The sequence below is a fragment of the Felis catus genome, chromosome A1, assembly GCF_018350175.1.
Source record: "Felis catus isolate Fca126 chromosome A1, F.catus_Fca126_mat1.0, whole genome shotgun sequence".
In the NCBI taxonomy this organism is placed as follows: Eukaryota; Metazoa; Chordata; class Mammalia; order Carnivora; family Felidae; genus Felis; species Felis catus.
In genome coordinates, this window is record NC_058368.1 from 207,081,940 (window position 1) to 207,101,058 (window position 19,119).

Consider the following 19,119-nt stretch of genomic DNA (forward strand, 5'->3'; position numbering starts at 1 on the left):
TGAACTCTAGTTAAGGACACGCATCCTGAAGTGTTTAGGGGTGAAGGGTACTGATATTGGCAACTTACTTTAAAATGTGTCTGTAATGAGACAGATGGATGAAATGTCAGAGAAATGGATGGTTGGATAGATATGTGACAAAGCAGAGTGAGCAAAACGCTTATTTTATTTTTTAAAAGATTTTTTAAATGTTGATTTATTTTTGGGGCGCCTGGGTGGCGCAGTCGGTTAAGCATCCGACTTCAGCCAGGTCACGATCTCGCGGTCCGTGAGTTCGAGCCCCGCGTCGGGCTCTGGGCTGATGGCTCAGAGCCTGGAGCCTGTTTCTGATTCTGTGTCTCCCTCTCTCTCTGCCCATCCCCCGTTCATGCTCTGTCTCTCTCTGTCCCAAAAATAAATAAACGTTGAAAAAAAAATTTAAAAAAAAAATGTTGATTTATTTTTGAGACACACACACACACACACACACACACACAGCATGAGAGGGGGAGGGACAGAAAGAGATGGAAACACAGAATCCACACAGATGGAGACACAGGCTCTGAGCTGTCAGCACACAGCCCGATGTGGGGCTTGAACCACAAACTGTGAGATCATGACTTGAGCCAAAGTCGGACCCATAACCGACTGAGCCACCCAAGTGCCCAAAATGTATATTTTAACATCTAGATTGTGTTCAAGTCAAGCTTCTTATATCTTTGAAATTTTTTGTTAATAAAATATGGGATAAAAGCAGTAAAAAAAATAGAAAGTTAATTTTAAAATTTAGTGATGCTTATACTAAATAAGCTTCTAATTTGAAATTATCTGACTCAATATATTATATGTATTATAAGAAGATAATTTATTAAATGGCAACAAAAAAAGAGAGCTGTGAATGAAAAAACTGTTTTTAAAGTGCTAAAAGAATCCTGAGTGCCATGGGATTGAGTTTGATTTTTTTACCCAACATTTTCAGTAAAACACTTGTAACCATGATAGCATATTTGATTTTACCATATAGAATAAGATTCACACTTAAATTAGTATGTAAAATTTTTAAATTGAAAGAGACCTTAGCAATCATCTTTTAATCCCTTTGTTTTAAAGATGTGAAAGCTGATGTCCTCAAGGACTGTGAGTTTACTCTAAGTCACAAAGCTAGTAAATACCAGCATGCTTACCAAAAACAAGACAAAACAAAACAAAACTGTGAAATCTGATTCATTTCCCTTTGAAGTTCTCTTGTACGAGTGTGAGAATCAGTCAGACCAGCATCTAGACTACCAGGAAGAGGCATCTGTGAGAAGGGAGTAATAATGCCTGCTCTGCTACAGGAAATACCAACGCGCTTTGGATTGTTCTTAAGATGGTGAGAAACTTAAATACCACTCGTTAGTTTCAACGTATGTGTAATACATCGAGATCTACACTTCAGGTCAGTGGATTTCCAAATGGGACTGATGTACTGGCTGTGATTTAACTCATTATTTCCCATAAAATTTACATCGGTCAGAATGCATAATCCAAGTGACCATGAGAGACAAATACATATGAAAGTAGAGCAAAGTGGAACACATTTAGATAGAAGGTTCATTAATCTTCACCATAAATTAAATTCTCCAACTGAAGGAGAATTTACAAGTTTTATTTTTATATACAGTCTTCAAAGAGATTTGGAATAAAACAAATGTATTCAAATGCATAAATGTAAGCCATCCTCAAAGTAAAACATTAAATCTGAAGAAATATATTATTTGATAGGAACATAGCAATAAAATATTCAACAAAAACCCACAGAGTCTAAAGGATTTTCATTTCATGTGGACTCAAAGTATTCCATTTTCATTATTTTTATTTTTTTAATTAATTTATTTAGAGAGACAGAGAAAGCGTGAGTTGGGGAGGGGCAGAGAGAGAGGGAAAGAGAGAGAACCCCAAGCAGGTTCCACACTGCCAGCATGGAGCCTGATGTGGGGCTCAAACCCATGAACCAAGAGATCATGACCTGAGCCAAAGTCAGATGCTTAACTGACTGAGCCATCCAGGCACCCCCCAAAGTATTCCATTTTTAAAATGCTAACTTTTAAATATATATTGGCATAACCTTTACTGCATCTTGCCCCTACAGAGAAGACTAAAAAAGAAAATATGCTCAATAATTAGTTTCCTCATAATAAAATTCCCAGAAGAGCATTATAAAAAAATAAATGTCAAGATTGCCATGGATATATAAGAATCTTCTGGGAACTCTGTGGAACACTATTTATTAATATACAGATAAGTACTTTTTAATTTATCTATTCAATGGCTGAATGAGTAGAAAAAATAATAAATGTCCATAGAGTTTTACAATTTTCAGGATATTTTATTTCCTTTTTTTTTTTAACTTTTATTTATTTTTGAGAGACAGAGAGGCAGAGCATGAATGGAGAGGAGCAGAGAGGGAGACACAGAATCTGAAGCAGGCTCCAGGCTCTGAGCTGTCAGCACAGAGCCTGAAGCAGGGCTCGAGCCCACGAACTGTGAGATCATGACCTGAGCCGAAGTAGGATGCTTAACCGATTGAGCCACCCAGGCGCCCTTTGTTTTCTTTATCTGATATGATCTTCATAGTATCAAACTGTGCAATATCAAAAGTTGGAGTGGATATTAATATCCTTATTTCACCTGTTAAGCAGTTGAGGCTCAAATATTAGTCTAAAAAATAGCAATGTGCTATTAATAAAATCAGATGATGGAAAAATATATAGTAATTTGTCAGGTTCTCAGAGTAAATAAATATCAAAGACATGTCTAAAACATGCTTTCAAGCTAGTGTTTTTTCCACTGAAACTTCTATCTAAATTTATCACTTAAGTGCTATCACATCAAGTCATCTTTTTATTTTTGAAAAATCCATTAGTTCCATCAAAGCATCATAAATCTGTTTCCATGTTTTCCTAATATGCTTGACAAAACGACATATAAACATAGAATTCCAGAATAGGGCATGATAATTCAGTATACTCAAATTGATGGTAGTAAGAATGAAATGGTAAGCACAACTTGACCTTTCTTGCTCCTTCTTTCTCCTTTCTTTCCTTTCTTCTATCAATTTATCTATGTATCATCTATCTGTCTATCTGTCTATCATCTACCTATCTATACTTTTAAGTACATCAGAATATACTATTGTGAAAATTAATAAAAAGAAACCTCCTTTAGAAAGGATTCAGGAGGCAAGCAAGGGAGATCTCGTGCCCTACTACTCATCATCAATTGCAGACCCAGCAGGAAGAGACATGCCTTGCAAGCCCATACTACTTGAGCCACTACTTTACCATCCCAGCAGGAGGAAGAAAGTTTTCCTCTTCCTCAACAACAGGTAGCAGCCTAACCAAAGAGAGTCATAACTCAGCCAATGAAAAGCCACTATACTTCAAATTCCCAGTTACTCCCAAAGACTTTTTGTTTATGACCGCACTCCCTAGTTCCCTCTTTCCTCTATAAAACAGTCGTCCTCTCCTGTATCTTACTGGTTTTGCAGTAGCTTGCTTCTCCCAGATTGCAATTTTCTTCTATTCCCAAATAAACCCATTGTCCTGTTTGCTGGCATAATAGCTGGCAGTTTTATTCATGAGGTTAACTCTATTAATTATTTAATAATCTCTAAATAGTTCTTTCCATGTTGGAACATAATTATTTTTTAATTCTGTGTTGGCTATTTTATAAGGAGAGGTACCTAAATCACATGGCTTCACATGGGATTAGGAGAGCTGCAGAATGGAAAAAGACAATTAGGAAAGGAAATAAGTGGGTAGACTTTGAAGGACACCACACCTTTTGAATTCATCCATAATTACAAGGTGTTATGTTTCAAACTCTACTCTGAATCTGGGAACCCAAAGAATAGAATGCTGATTGAATGATGGCTTTAGCCTAAGTGACAAGTTTAAATTTTATTCTCTAGGCATTATGAAGCCTTTGAGTGTTCAAATTTGTTTTGATTTGGTTTTAGTTTTGGTCTAATGGGAGAAATAGGGTAATCCATTTCAGAGTTTTATAAAATAAAGTATAGGGTTCATAAGAAAGAAAAGCTGAAAACATGGTACCCGATTAGAAAACCAATAGAGCAGTCAACACAAGAGAATTTAGGGCCTGAGTTGAAGGAGTAACAGTAGATTTCGAGAAGGGACAGAATCAATAATACTTAGGAAGTAGAATCAATAGGATATGGTGAATGAACAGATGTTTAAAATAAGGAAAGAGAGGGGTCAAAGATGCCTCTGAAATTCCTCTTTAGAGAAATGACAATTCCAATCAAGCAAACATTGGAAGAAATGTTTTATTTGTTTGTTTATTTGGCCTTTTTTTTTTTTTTTTTGTCAAGGCAGTATGTGTTGAAGAAAAGTGATTCAAATTAAGTTTGGAAAATGTCGCTTATCTACTCTCCTCAGATAAATTGCAAACACTGTCAGGATTCTTCATGGAGTATAGTAGATGGTGGTTACTGAGGGGGGCAGCAAGGGATTTGCCTTGATACATACCGTATCAAGAGAAGGTAGGGCTACAGAACTGCTAACTCTAAAATGGGTAAATCCGAGTACTTTGGGTTTCATCAGTGAATAGTGGAAGTTGTTTTTGTTTTGTTTTTTACTTTTATATTCAAAATTGATAGGCATGAGTCTCTATGTACTTGTACTATGTACTTAATCTGTGTGCTGTATGGTCCCCAGTCCCAGAAGCCCATAAGCAGCACAAAGAAGGCAAGAAAACACTTTCTTCCACTTTAGATCTTTAAAATTTCTGGATCTGTGGGGATGAGCAGAATCCTGATGCTGTCACTTTCTTGTAATTATATGTACTTAAGTGCCTTTGAACCCAATGAACTTAGCTCTGTAAGACAAGCAGTCAAAACACCCCCTTCATACTTCAGTCAAAGGATGAAAACCGCCAGTTATATTAATTTATACATTTGTTTGGGAATAAAACTTTCTTCCATTTTCCAGAGGCATCTAAACCCAGGCTTCTCCTCACCTAGAGCATCAGAATGGCAGCTTCCAAATAAACTCAACAACCCAAGCCAGGATGTAACACTCTCTTTGTTGTCAACATGGCATCCAAGGCAGCCATCTCCCCCTCTGTACCAGTGGCCCCAGCCCCCTTACACTTTCACTTCATCTTCACATTCACCCAGTGTGGTCTGTACATAAAAGAGGAAAATTGCAATTGTTTAGACCCTGCAACTCCCTTCCTGATCCCCTAACTCAAGCATAGCCTCATTACTTTGCTAATTTTTGAACTTTTACTGAAATTCCCATAGAGAAATTGAGAAAAGACTTGTTTGTTCTATGATATCTTGGTATCTATGAAATTTCATATTTAAAAAATTGTTTCAGTGTTTGGGGCAAGGGAGATTCCAAAAATGCTGTCTCAATTTTTTTTCCCAGAGGAGGACTCAACCCTTTAAATTGTTGGTTAGAATTTGTGGTTTTGCTTTTTTTAAACATCTGCTGCCTACTGTGGCTGTAGCAATCAAACGTTCATTCCATTTTATCATTCATTTGTTAGTTAAATCAGCAGAATCTGTCTCTGTTTAATAACCACCCGAAGTGGAAATGAATTAGTCCTATAATTTAAATAGTGAACAAAAAATACACAGATAATGAACATTTTTTTGGAGTCAGTTATTTTTTTCTATGCTAGAAAAAATGATGTGGAAAATGTTCCTATCAGGAGTATCTCAATGAGTATTCTTACAGTATTCTTGAGAATTCAGGAAACATGCTTGCCCATCAGGAAACAGAATTAAATGGATAGTAAATTTGTTTGGGTTTCCTCATGGACTCAAAAGCAGTTCCAAGGACCCAGGAATTTTCTATTGCAATTCTCTGATTAATAGATCATATAAATACTAAACATGAAAGGGCATTGTGTAGATAAATCAATTTAATTGAAATTATTTTAGTAATTAACCAACCTCGTTTCTTCCAATTACTCTTCAACGAACTCCTTGTCCAGGCAAACACAAATTGAGTTTCTGGAATTCTGCAAGTACTTTTCTTTAGAAACTTTTCAATTTCCCCATGAAAAAAACTTAAGAAATCTATTTTGTTAAGACTGTCTTGCTTCATTCTTTAAATTGAGCCTAAACATTTTAAAGAAATAAAAGTATCCTCTTACTGAGCTTGAGTTTTTCCATTCTGTTTTTAAAAAGTAATGGCTAAGTTAAGTAGAAAACTACATTATCATTAATATTGGAAACCAGATATAATTTAATAATTCTTACATGGCATGGTTATTGTTTGAAAGAAATTTCAAACTTATTAAAATGACATAATCTGAATGACTAATGTTATTACATTTTGTTGCTGAGGAAATACATGAAGTACTCTCAGCTGTGATTAGAAATTTTAATAATTTCTTATCTGAATAATAAGTGATGGAAAGAATAACTAAATTAAATGAGAAACATGCAGGACACTTTCTAAATTAATAGAAAGTGAAAATAATTTCTTATTGTTGCATTTGCTCTCAAAGGACTTTGTGGTTTCTTGTTTTGACTGTTTTAGATTTTGCCAATCTACACTGTTGTTTTTTTTTCTTAAGTTTGTTTGTTTATTTATTTATTTAAGAGAGAGAGAGACAGAGCATGAGCAGGGGAGTGGCAGAGAGAACGGGAGAGAGAGAGAGAATCCCAAGCTGGCTCTGCGTGGTCAGTGTGGAGCCCAATGTGGGGCTCAAACTCACGAACCATGAGATCATGACCTGAGCCGAAACCAAGAGCCTGATGCTTAACTGATTGAGCCATGCAGGTGCCCCTGCACTCTGTTTTATGGTCACCAGTTTTCCATCTTCAACGAAATTAGAAAATGTGAAAATTACTTTAATCTGGTTATTAAAATGGTAGATTATAATTCACTTAAAGTGAAGTTTATGAATGAGTTGCTCAGGTAAGATATGCCATCACTTCCAGAGATCATTAAAAGTAGGCGCTCCTCTGTGCCAGCTGATACTGGTGTGTATTAGGAGGGTTAACCCAAGTGTGCACAACAGATTGACGTGAGGAGCCACCGAAGGCAACAAGATTGGTTAAGAAGCAATCTCAGTGCAGGCCTCCAGTTATGGTACGAGTAAGTCACAGGAATAAAAAGCAGAGCATAAGGAATACAGTCAATGACACTGTAATGGCGATGTATGGGGACAGATAGTAGCCACACTTATGGTGAACGTGGCATAACGTATAAACCTGTCAAATCATGATACTGTACCCTGAAACTAATGTCACGTCGTGTGTCAGCTATACTCAAATAAAATCTATGTAAAGAAGTAATCTGAAAAGTTCAAGTGAGAGGTAATTATGTCTGCATTGATGGTGCAAATGGAAAGGAATGGCACATGAGAGATTTGGAATAGTATTATAAAAGGATATCGGACTGTGCGTAAAAGAAAAGTTTTTTAAAAGAGACAATTTTTTAGAAAGTATAAAGGCAGGATGCGCAGAGATATTATTCATAGGTGAACATTCAGAGAAAAATGCTGATACATGACTGGAAGAGCAAAGATTAGTTCAATTGTAAGTTTAAGTTCAGTGTGAGGTCCTCACTGGATGATACAGGTAAAGCTATTCCGTAAGCAAATGATAGTAGAAACAGAGAGAGAGCATAGGACAAAAGTTAGGACAAGTGCTGAAATTTAGTCATCTGCATCAGTACTTTTTATGTTTTAATACAGATATGAATCGTCTAGGACTTCAAAAATGTACCCTTTGTCCTAGTACATTTCAGGTGGGGCACGAGAGTCTGTATTTCTTTTTTTATTATTATTCTTATTTTTAAGAGAGAGAGAGACAGAATCAGAGGCTGAGTGGAAGATGGGCAAAGAGAGAGGGAGACAGAATCCAAAGCAGGCTCCAGTCTCTGAGCTGTCAGCACAGAGCCCGTCGCGGGGTTCGAACTCACAAACCGTGAGATCATGACCTGAGCCAAAGTCGGACGCTTAACTGACTGAGCCACCCACCCAGGCACCCTGAGATTCTGTATTTCTAACGAGCATCCAGTAATGCCCAAACTACTGGTCTGATGACCACACTTTGGATAGTGAAGTACATTTTTTCTCAAATGTCACTACTCCTTGGAATCTCAAAGAAATTTTAAAACAAACAAAAACGACTCCCGTTTCCCAGCCCCAGAAAATCTAAATGCGTTGATTGGAAGTACTGCATTTTAACTCCTAAGGCAATATGAATATACCACAAGGTTTGAGAACCTTGTCAAGGTGGTAGTTTGAAAGAGTGAAAAATAAAAACAATCCCCATTTAGACAGGTGTAGGGAAAAGTAAGACCATAAGGAAAAAAAGCAACCGGAAAGATGCAAGGATAACTAGATAGGTTTTTGTATTTTGTAAGTCAAATCAGAACTCAGTGAAATCACTTCTGACTTCTGAATCCAGAATATAGAATAAACTTTTGATGCCCTAAGTCACTAAATTTGTGGTGATTTGTTTCAGCAGTCATAGGAAACAAATGCACCTATGAATTAGATATAGTTATTGTTTTAGTTCAGGCTGTTCCAATAGAATACCACTGACTGAATGGCTTAACCAGTGAACATTTATGTCTTACTCTTCTGGAGCCCACAAAGTCCGATATTAAGGTGCTAGCTGATTAGGTTCCTGGTGAGAACCCTCTTCCTGGTTTTCAGAGGGCTGAGGATGGAGAGAGAAAGAGCAAGTTAGCTAGCTCTCTGGCATCTTCTTATAAGGGCATTAATGCCATCATAGGGATGCTACCCTTATTACCTAATGACCTCCTTAAGGTCTCATCTCCAAATACCATCACACTGGAGAGTTTCAATGTATGAATTTTGTGATGGACACATACATGAAGTTCATAGCAGTTAATATCCTGATTTTACAGATGAAGAATCTCAAATACAGAGAAAGTAACTAATTTGCCCAAAGTCACATAACTTCCAAATGATAGGATTTGAACCCTAACAGCCTGGTTCTGGAACCGTCAAAATTAACAATAAGTAGACTTACAAAGGAGCCTTCCCACCATTTTATCCATCCAATTCTAGTCTGTTTCATATTAAAAGGTTGCTGAGACTTTCTTTTCAATTATGTTTTGTGATTTTTCAGCATAATGCTTAACACTAAATGACCTAAGCTAAAATTGAGAATATTATTTCAGGCATAAAATTTCTTCATTCAGAAAATATTAACATCTGCTTATGAAATTCACAAGCATTATACTAGTACCAAACTAAGAGATTTTGATAGTCTTACATAGAACAAACTCCAGTTCCTCGATAAACAAAACTTAATTCACTAGAATTTAGTCTGCATCAAAATCAGAGGATTAGAACCTCAGGGTTCAGCAGGAATGTTTATCTCCTCTCAAAGTAACCATAAAAACAGTGATTCTCAATAGTTTGTGTAGGAATGTAAAAGTTTATTCCCATTAATTGAATTTCAGAGAATAACTAAGTTGCACACACTTTACCAAAAATATTCTAAGCAAAAAGAGTAGTACATACACATGGGCAAGATTCAAACAGTGTAGAAAGGTATACAATGAAAAATGAGATCCATGTGTGCCATATTTTCTTCCATAATTAAATTAACTGTTTCCATATTGGAGGGTGATCATATAATTTATTCCCTAACCAGCATATTTTTAAGAGTGACAAGTGCTAAACAGTCAGAAAACCAGTGAGGGGGCAGGTAAAAACCAGGACTTAACTGGGTTAATTGGTGAAAATTGAAGATATTTTCAGGTTTTTCCAATAGCTAAAAATGCTGACATAAGGTTTATTGCATCTTAACGTTCTTTTGTAAGAATGACTACTGAATGAATCACTAAAAATATGTCAAAATCTGTGTGGATTTTGGTTTTGTCAGATATCAGATTACTCTCTAAATACACAACACCACTTTATTCTTCCACCAACAAAGTAGGAGAGCCTTGTTATCCCACCGTCTTTCCTATAAGAAATAATACCACACATATTATTTTTTGACAATATATTTATATATTTAATAAATCACTTCTCTGATTTGTTTTGTATGCCTTTAGTTTTAAGTAAAATTTATTATTTATTTGTGCATTTGTATATTTTCTGATATTTATTCAAATCCTTTGCCCATGTTTCTATTATTTTTCTTTGTATATGTATATGTGTGTGTATACATATAAAATATCTGTATATATGTCATATGTATAATAGTATGTATAATATTTCTATTCTAATATTTCTATATGCATAAATAATATACATAATGTACTACATATAATATTTCTATTCTATCTAATATTTCTGTTAGATTTGGTTTGTGTAAACTCTGTGAATTCAAATAATTCACCCATTGCTTATATATGTATTCCAAATGTTTTCCTAATAGACTCTTCATTGTTTCTTACAGAATTTTAAGAATTGTACTACTCATATGTTCTCAAATTTATTATTCATTTGCTTATTCTAAAGCCATAGCATTTTGAGCATTACTTTCAAAGAGAATTGATACATAGTCAAAATCATTGTCTGGGTCTTACAAGATAAGAGTTAGGTCCCTACTTAAATGCTCTTCTGAACATTTAGATATGCTCTATCGATGGGCAAAGTCTATATAGGTAATCTCATACACCATCTCCTCTGGTTGTAAACCATATTAAGGGAGAGACTCTAGATGAACTGGCTTGAATCCATTGTTACTGCTACTCAAAAATAACAATCACAACAATACCCAACAATTGTGACATTGATAGTGTACCATGAACATCATCTTAGTACCAGATGTAACAGAAAGGAAGAAAATTAGCAAGTACGTTAGTCAGATTTCTACTTGTACTTATGATAACAGTCCTATTCTTCATTACCTGCTCATCACCGTAGTATGCAAAAGATAATATTCTGCTTTCTCACTAATGCAAACCTTTCCTCAACACTCTCAACTTTGTTCAGTGGGCTGTCATCAATTAACAAGGCTCATTGCCTTAATTTAGTTAAGAAGTAATTGACCAAACTATAATTGAACACCACTTTGAATGAAACCTTGGTGAGTTATTGTTATTATTTTGAATTTGCATTTACTTTGGATGAAATATAAAATTATTTTGTTAATACATTTAATTACTAGTCAAAACTAAGTTGAGTATCTTTTATGGGTTAGGAACTGATAAGTTCTTGAGATTCAAGGATAAGTAATGCTGTAACTACATGCAAGAAATCCAATGTTTAGTTGTGGATTAAGGAAAAAAGGTAGGAGCGCCTGGGTGGCTCAGTCAGTTAAGCGCCCGACTTTGGCTCAGTCATGATCTCATGGTTTGTGGGTTCAAGCCCCGCATTGGGCTCCGTGCTGACAGCTCAGAGCCTGGAGCCTGCTTCAGATTCTGTGTCTCCCTCTCTCTCTGCCCCTCCCATGCTTACACTCTATCTCTCTCTGACTCTCAAAAATGAATAAATGTTAAAAACAAAAAAGAACAAAAAAGGCATATTGTAAAATGTAAAGGTTTTTAAAAATATAATACAATAAATGGAAGAGGGAAATTCAATTAGAACAAGTATAAAATCATCAACAGAGAAAGACTGTATATACTCAAGTTAGGAAAAATTATCCAGACATCCTACTTATGCCTAATGTAAACAGGAGTTTAAATGCATTAAAATGTATTTTGAGTGTTCTTTGGAGTTCATTATATACAGGTGACCATAATCCTTTACCTGAAATCATTCATCATTGCAACCAAGCTCAGTTTCAAGGGAGATTCATGAAATAGTGAGGGAAGAAGTGAGTGGACATCTGCTTAACCTGTTAAATAAGCCTAAACAGTTTGGCAGATCACAATGACAAATTTCTGAATCACATTCGCACAGTAGTCCAATTCATTTTGAGAATTTTTAAAATCCCACTTGAGAAAATTGGAAAAAATCAGGTAGTGTCATAAAAAAGACTTTTCATACCAGAAAGGTGAAGAAGAGGAAGAAGTGAAAGGAGAAAGGTCAAAAGCTTCTACAATCCATTTATGAAAACACCAGAATTGAGCAATGGCCCCAAGGCAACAATAAAAGCAGAACAAAATCCCTGAAACATTAAGTATTCTCTTTTGGTTGCTATAGGCAACTAGATGTTAAGCACACAACTCCTAGTTCCTGCTCAATTACCCTGTGATACCCCTACTACAAAGCTTTAGATGGTGTGAACATATGTGTGTATGAGTATTTCTGTTTCTTTAATAATACACAATCCTTATTAAAAAGCTAACCTTGAAGATAAGTGATAAAATTCAGATTCTGTGTTATTACAGAGTCTGGGGCAGGATTGGTGGATTGTTCTTGAGACTCCAAGATTTTCCCTAATGTCTGACTCATTCAAACTCTACACATAGACTTTACAAAACAGTTTTTATCTCATTTCGAAGTTAAACTTTGACCATGTACTGTAGAGCTTTTTATTTGCTTTCATAAGGGAATTTCTTACCTTATGAGTGTGTTTAGAAAGACCCAAGGATTGCTCATAAAAACAGTCAAAATCCCAGTCAGAAGTTGCTCAGCCACTCTCCTGTATGCCTTCTAGAAAGGGCTGTTGAGAAAATTCAGGCCTATTAGCTACAGTCGTTAAGGTTTGTGAATTCCAGTGAGACATAGAAAACCGTCATCTCAGAGATTTAACAAGCAGGCCTTCTGACCTAACATTCCCTCTTGGAATCTTTTTCTACAGGATGATTTAATAGTTGTCACCCAGCTTGGGCTCTCAGCAACCACGCAGTATAACTATAACCATCAACTTTGACTGGTATGCTCATTTACTACTGGCTAGGGTCTAAAAAAATAGTGAGACATGGCCCATTTCACCAAGCAACAAACTTTATCACCAATAGCAGTGCCAAGGGGAGGCTTGCAAACTGAGTGATGCTTTAGCACTCCCTCTTATCAGTAGCCATGCAACCCACCAAAGATAACCCAAATAAATATAACAGCTATGAAAAAAAACAGTATTCTTGCTATAGAAACACAGCCCCAAGAGAAGTTTCCTGGCCTCCAGGCTTCCATCCAGGTTGGGGTCCACAAACACTCCAAATAGAAATTCTGGATTTTAGTGCTGGAAATTCTGGAAATTAGTACTTCAACCATCTTAATATTTTTATATAATTCAAGGAAGTGAATTATTTATTGAGAAACTATTCTGTTTATTTCACCTGATTATTTCATCAATGCTTTGAGGTAGATATCACTATTCCAGTTTTACAGATAAGAAAACATAGAATGAGACACTTTAAGTAACGAGATCCCAGCCATGGAACTAATAGTGGCAGAACTAAGATCTGAACCATGCACACCTCTGTGTGTAGAACAGAGCTCCTACTCCATCATCTACACACACAAAGATGTCAATACTGACTTTGATTAGCTACTGCATCTCTTTGTTTCAATGTTTGGGTTTGGTAAACCTTAACGGCAGTCAGAAAATATATTCTCGGTCTGAGAAAGATGGCATAAATCCTAATCGGTATCTAAATTCATAGGATCCCATGTGATGTGTTCATTGGTTATGTGTTTTGTGCAACCTTTAACTCTTGAAGGTTGCCACTGATTACTTTGCAGGACTCTTGCTGTCCATCTTTCTCTAATTTCCTCCATATCTCTGCTGATTTTTCCCATTATAAATGCTTGATGTCTAAATATTTTTAGGATCTTAGAACACCTTCCACTCTTTGATTTGTCCATAATCAATTCTTGTCCCTACTCCCGACAGAAAGAAATATTCTATGCCTCTGCTATTCTATGCAAGGTATTTTTGTCAATATCAGCTGCATCATTTACTTGTAGTGGATACAAGCAGAATGGGAAGATATGAAAAAAACCCTCTTTTTTCCCTTTTTTCCCTCTCTGACCTCCCAAAATAGTTATAGTTAGCCATCCTCATCTCTGTCACTCAAGAGATAAGACAACTTAAACTTTTTTCATTTTACAATGAACCTTATCCAGTTCTGTTCTCAATTTCACCTGTAAAAGAACTATCCATTTTTCACCCATTACATCTGCAACTTTTTTCACTCCAGTGGCTTTGTTATTATCTCCAAATCCTAGATTAGAATTCCTTCATTTACACTGTTAGCCCAGAAAGACCTGTAGTTCCACTATACAAGGGTGTTGGCTATAAAGGGGCCACTTCCTTTTAAAAAGCTAGATAAATAAAAGAATGCAATACCTAGGAATAAATTTAACCAAGAAGGTGAAACTGCTGTATACTGAAAACTACAAGATGTGAATAAAAGAAATTGAAGAAGACACAAGTAAATGGAAAGACATTCTGTGCTCATGGATTGGAATAATTAATATTGTTGAAATGTCCATACTACCCAAAGCAATCTACAGACTCAATGCAATCCCTATCAAAATTACAGTGTCATTTTTCAAAGAAATAGAACAAGTAATTCTGAAATTTGTAAGGAGCCACAAAAATCTATAAATAGTCAAAAAAACTTGAAAAAGAAGAACAAAGTTGCAGGAATCACACTCCCTGATTTTAAAATGTATTTTTTTAAGTTTATTTACTTTTTGAGAGAGGGAAAGAGAGAGAGTGCCAGAGAGGCAGAAGGAGGAGGAGACACAGAATCTGCACTGCATTGTCAGTGTAGAACCAGATGTAGGGCTTAAACTCACAAACTGTGAGATCATGACCTGAGCTGAAGTCAAGAGTTGGATGCTTAACTGACTGAGCCACCCAGGCTCCCCTAAAACTATATGTCAAAGCTATAGTTTTTAAAACTACATTATATTGGCATAAAACTATGGAACAGAATCAATGGAACAGAATAGAGAACCCATAAATAAACCCATACATATACAGTCAATTAACTTATAACATAGGAGCCAAGAATATGCAACAGGGAAAGGACAGTCTCTTTTTTTTTTTTAACGTTTATTTATTTTTGAGACAGAGAGACAGAGCATGAACAGGGGAGGGGCAGAGAGAGAGGGAGACACAGAACCTGAAACAGGCTCCAGGCTCTGAGCTGTCAGCACAGAGCCCAACGCAGGGCTTGAACTCACGGACCTCGAGATCATGACCTGAGCCGAAGTCAGATGCTTAACCTACCAAACCACCCAGGTGCCCCCAAGGACAGTCTCTTTAATAAGTAGTGCTGGGAATGCTGACCTGCCACTTACAAAAGAATGAAACTTGACTACTATCTTAACACCATACACACAAATTATCTCTAAATGGATTAAATGCTTGAACATAAGACGTGAAACCATAAAATTCCTAGAAGAAAACATAGGCAGTAAGCTCCTGACACAGGTCTTAGAGATTATTTTTTTAATCTAACACCAAAAGCTGCACAGCAAAGGAGACCATCAACAAAATGAAAAGACAACCTACTGAATACAAAAAAATACTTGCAAATCATGTATCTGAGAAGGGCCTGGTATATAAAATATACAAATAACTAATATACCTCAATAGCAAAAAAAAAAAAAAAAAAAAACCAACCCTTAACAATCCAATTAAAAAATGAGAAGATCTGAATAGACATTTCCCCAAAGAAGACATACAGATGGCCAACAGGCACATAAACAGATGCTCGACATCACTAATCATCATGAAAATGGAAATCACAACAATGAGGTATAACCTCACATGTGTTAGAATAGCTATTATCAAAAAGACAAGAAAGAACAACTGTGTACTGAGGAGGTGGAGAAAAGGGCATCTTGGTGCACTGTTAGCTGGGAAGGTAAACCAGTATAGCCGCTATGGAAACAGTATGGAGGTTTCTCGAAAAATTAAAAATAGCATTACCATATGATCCAGAAATCTCACTTATGGTTGTTTATCTGAAGAAAAATAAATCACTATTTCTAAAAGATAGATGTACCCCCAAGTTCCCTGAAGCTTTATTTACAATAGCCAAAATACAAAACTTAAGTGCCCACTGATGGATGAATAAACTGTGGTGTGTGTGTATAACAAAATTATATTCAGCTATAAAAAAGAATGAAATCTTGCCATTTGCGACAACATGGATGGACCTCTAGGGCATTATGCTAAATGAAATAAGTCAAACAGCAAAGAGAAACACCCTATAATCTCTCCTATATGCAGAATATAAGCAAACAAACAAGCTCACAGATACAGAGAATAGGTTGGTGGTTGCCAGAGGCAAGGGTTTGGGGCAGAATAAATGGGTAAAGGGGGTCAAAAGGTAAGAGTAAAATAAGTGCAAAAAAGAAACTGAGGTCTGTTTGTATTTAAAAATATTCTTAAGAGGATCAGTCTTCAATCTTTTAAGAAGCACAGACTGAGGTCGCTTTGGGAAGTATTTGCAGTAGCTTCCAGCCAATGTTGTTTACTTGAAAACCTTGTTCAAAAAAAAGTTAAGCACACACTTACCATACGACTTTTTAACTTCACTCCTAGGTATTTGTCCAAGGTAAAATGAAAACATGCTCACCCAAAAACCCGTACGAGAATGCTTATAGCAGCCTTTTTAATACTTCTCCCTAAATGAAAATAATCCAAATGCCTTATACTAAGTGAAAGAAGCCCCAGGATATGTGTAAATTTTGGGGGACAGCGAAGGAAAGCTCCACATCCTGGCGTGCAGTGGTTGTAAGCCGTTTTTCAGGAGCAGAATGGCTTCTGAAACACACCTGAAACTGTCCTAGCTGAATGAGACACCCTCCCTCCTCCCCAACCCAGACGGAAGCTTCAGCTCCTGGCACAAAGTTGGGGAGAATTTTGTGTTGAGAACATAATTCATTCCCTAGGCCCTTTCTGCCTCCTCAATAATTTCTGGAAATTCTTACACAACCGTAGTTTTGAACGGACCCACCTTTGGAGAACTCAGTTTCCAGAACCTTCCGGCCACCATTGAACCCCCACCTTATGCCAAGCCCTGCACAAGGTGCTAGAGCACCAGAGCAAGATAAGAACACTCGGGAATATGTCCCAGTTGAGTGGGAACTCTGCTCCTCAAGGAGAATGTTTGAGGTCAGCCCTTCCACACTTGCCACACTCCAGCTAATTTCAGAGTGGCAGGGAAACTGTACAGAGGAGATGCCAGAGATTAAAGAACTGGAGTGGGGTAAGGGCACAGAGACCAGCAGTGGGTGTCCCTGGAGTGTGTGTGAGTCCATGCACAGCACAGGGTGGCAGAGAAGGAGGACACATGAAGGATGATTTTCTCTGATTCAGGCATTTCTTGTGTAATAGCATCTTTGCACACTCAATCCCATTTTAGGATATGCTTCTTGGATGAACTAGAAGAACAAGCAAGCATTTATACTACTTACAGGACCATGAAATATTTTTTTAACTGCAAGCCCAAGCTTGGTTTACAGATGAACTGGTCTGTTACATGAGTACAAGCCATAAATAGATAGTGACTAAATTATACTTCATTTAAATTTTTTTTAATGTTTTTATTTATTTTTGAGACAGAGAGACAGAATATGAGCAGGGGAGGGGCAGAGAGAGAGGGAGATACAGAATCTGAAGCAGGCTCCAGGCTCTGAGCTCTCAGCACAGAGCCCCACGCGGGGCTGGAACCCACAGACTGTGAGATCATGACCTGAGCCGAAGTCAGACGCTTAACCGACTGAGCCACTCAGGCGCCCCAAAATTACACTTCATTTAGATATGCCCTTGAAAGATAATAGGAAAAATTTCCCAAAAAGAAGAGCCTTGAACCATGTACCTAGTTATTTATTTTGGGTGGAGGTGGACTGAAATGACAACAATATATACCTAGAGAACAATACACAACCATCTCCACAATTTACCTTTGATTCAAGCCTTCTTGATTCTTCATCCAATCTTATTGTCCTTTACAGTAATTGCTGCCTCCTGGATTCTGATATTTTAGTGCCCCACCCCCCACCTGACTTTTATTACTTCGTGGCTACATCTCCATGGATATTAATAACTCAGCTCTACAACCGTCTCCCCTACCATCACCCCTGGCCTACATAGAAAACCTACTACTGAAGTTCCACTGATGCTGGCGCCCCTTTTATGAGCACATTCCTCATGGATTCAGTGAATAGTGTGTCCTTCTGGATTTTCTCATGGAACATGATTTTCTGCAAGGTCTTCATATAATATATCTCTTCCAGGATGCTTCTTTCAACCTCTTTATTACTTCTGCTGTCTATGAGGGAAACTTGTCCATTTATACTTTGCCGAATTTTGACCATCACTTTGTCCAGACTTCTACAAGTCATTCCAGTAGCAAGTTGTCTTCTGGAGCTAGATCCTGTGTCTTGAGAGAGTGAGCCCAAGTCATGGAATTCTTGGTTATCCAGCCTTACTAAGCACTTTCAAAATTCACTAACAGGCATTCTTCTCACTCCTACTGCTACATACTGGTTACCTTTTGCAAACCAGTTGATGTGCAACATCTTTTTCTTAAATCAAGCTTAGCACAAATCATTCACAAATCCCAAGCTTAGCACAAATCCCATCCATATCATGCCAAAATTTAATGTTACTTTTTGGCCTGGCAGTCAGGACAGAATGTGGAGGCATTTCCTGAAGCAGACTCCTGTTGCCTTGCAATGAGGAGGTACCTGTAGAATATTCTAGCACAGCAGAACTGCTAGTTCTTACTTTGGAAGGGTGAGTCACCTCAACAAGCCTAGAGAGTTCAGGCGAGCTGCAGACTCAACCTCTACAGAGACATCCAGCCAGATGTTACCATCTTATACTACAGGGCCCAGGCTTTCCCATCAGGGCCTTTATCTCCACATATTGGAATTGACTTGGCCATGCATGGAATGTCTCTAAAACTCTGAAATTTTAACAATAATGTCCTTGGCCTGCTGCTTAGCAGGCCTTTCTCCCATTGCAGAGGGTAAGGGACTTTTTGTTAAGGCCTTTGGCTCTCACGCATAGCCATCAAAATCAAGACTGTTTTTCAAAGGCCCTTAATCTCTCATTTTTCCTCTTCATGTGATCAGTACAACTTTTCAATAACCAGCAGACTCCACTGTTTTTCCGGACTTCCCTCTCTGTATATTTTAAATTCTTTTATTCTTTGGCCTGTAACATTATTTTTCTACACTAGGATATTCTTCCAAGGTCTTTAGTGGTTAAGCTGCTTCTGTGTTCCAGGCATTTCCCAGGCCCCACCTACCAACCACAACGGTGTT